Genomic DNA, 1,864 nt, shown 5'->3' on the forward strand with positions numbered 1-1,864 from the left:
TATATACAGCACGGATGGATCTTTAACTGCTGCAATAGCAAAAAACTCTGTTGATATTTTAAGAACAATTACAGAAGAATAAAATAAAGCATATTTCGTTACCTTTTGAAACTTAAAAGGGTTCAATTTGAGCAGATGATTTTACCATCATATTCACGATCTCAACCATATTCTCAAAACTATCGTTTTCAATGACTTCATATTCAATATTTTGATCACTGGCAGCTTATTCACCACATCCAGCATCAAATGACAGTGACATTTATATTTCATTGCGTATAGTAATTGCTCTGCAGTAAAGCCATTCAAATCAGTTCAATTTTTGCTGATGATATTCGTTTGTTTTATGCCTGCGGTAATTATGAGTGAAACGTCATGTAATTTATTGTGTATCAAACAGTGCCACCTTGAGGAAAAAAGATGCATTGCACATATTGAGTCATCAGATATGTAAATATGGTTGCGCAGGAAAAAATACTTACACATTTACATACCTCGGGTCTCTAGCAACCCTATACACTTTTTACAAAATAATTTATCAGAAAACGGGCATTATTTTATATTTTACTATTTTTTTCTTCTTATGTTGTTTATAATGAATAGATTGAGGAATACTAAGAAAGTTGATGTTTAACTTTAAAAAATGAATGAGGGAGAGGGTAGAGAATGATGTCCCGGGTCGCTAAAGACCTGAGGTATGCACTTAAGAGTTAAATTAATAATAAGAACACAATATCCTATTTTATTATTTGTTTATTTAAATGTCCTGTTTAAAAATAAAAAGGGGCGGGGTCACCTGTCAGAATTACTGCTATATATTGCTACATAATAAGAACCGCCCTTTCTTATGATCCTACAGACCTAAAAAAAAAAGACAAATACTAAAATATATATATTTTTAAATGATCACTTCAGATTAAAAACATTTCACTACAAAACTTATAAGCATGACACAATGGCTACTTGTGGGGTCATTTCAGGTACTGTGTAAATCTGAGGTCTGCCAAACACACAACCAGTTTTTGGTCATTGTGGGAATCCAATTTACACCTGTTTTATCCTTTGTATCAAGTTATTATAAAAAATTAAACTGACTTCTTCAACATTTTAAATGTGCATTTTTAAAGCAGTTTGTAAACATGTTATAACATCTGCACCCACCATCCATTCCTCCGACCACCAGAGGGAGCCATCCCCTGAGTACTGACTACTGCTGGTTCCTCTTACCTCACTTCCTGTTCCTATCCAGTTCCTATCCTATCACCACATTGTGAAATTATCACAATTGCAGGCTGCCTATCAAAATGAGGTGATTAAGGATTTTCAATACCAACTTTCCACTCTACAAGCTGCTAATGAACATCTCACATGCTATCTAATCCCTCCCTCCAACCAGGCCTGATCCAGTAAGGTTCACTTTACCTGACAAATTTGACGGTTTTTGCCTCAATGCACAATATATATATATACTACATATATATATATTTTTTGACAACCAGCCAGAAGCTTTTTGTAGAGATTCCACTAAATGCTCATTCATGATGTCACTGTTAACTGGCAAGGTTTGCGCAACCTTTTTTGAAATAGTTCATTAAACCTGCTGAGATACAAGGAACCTGAACTAAAATTCTCAGTTCCACGCGCATGTCCGGGAAACTCATGAACATTCATGTATGCTCCTCCCAATGAAACGGAAAATCTCAAAAAACTAAAATCTCGTAACACCGGCATAGATAACATTACTGAAGATGCACATTTTCCGACAGGTTAGTGGTGTAGTTTTCTATTTCAATAAGGGTATGAGACAAGTCTTTTGAATATTTATTTTCTTGCAAGAAAAGGTGACAGTTATACAGTCATAGTC

This window comes from Sinocyclocheilus grahami, unplaced genomic scaffold (assembly GCF_001515645.1).
Source record: "Sinocyclocheilus grahami isolate Dianchi unplaced genomic scaffold, SAMN03320097.WGS_v1.1 scaffold3869.1, whole genome shotgun sequence".
Taxonomy (NCBI): Eukaryota; Metazoa; Chordata; class Actinopteri; order Cypriniformes; family Cyprinidae; genus Sinocyclocheilus; species Sinocyclocheilus grahami.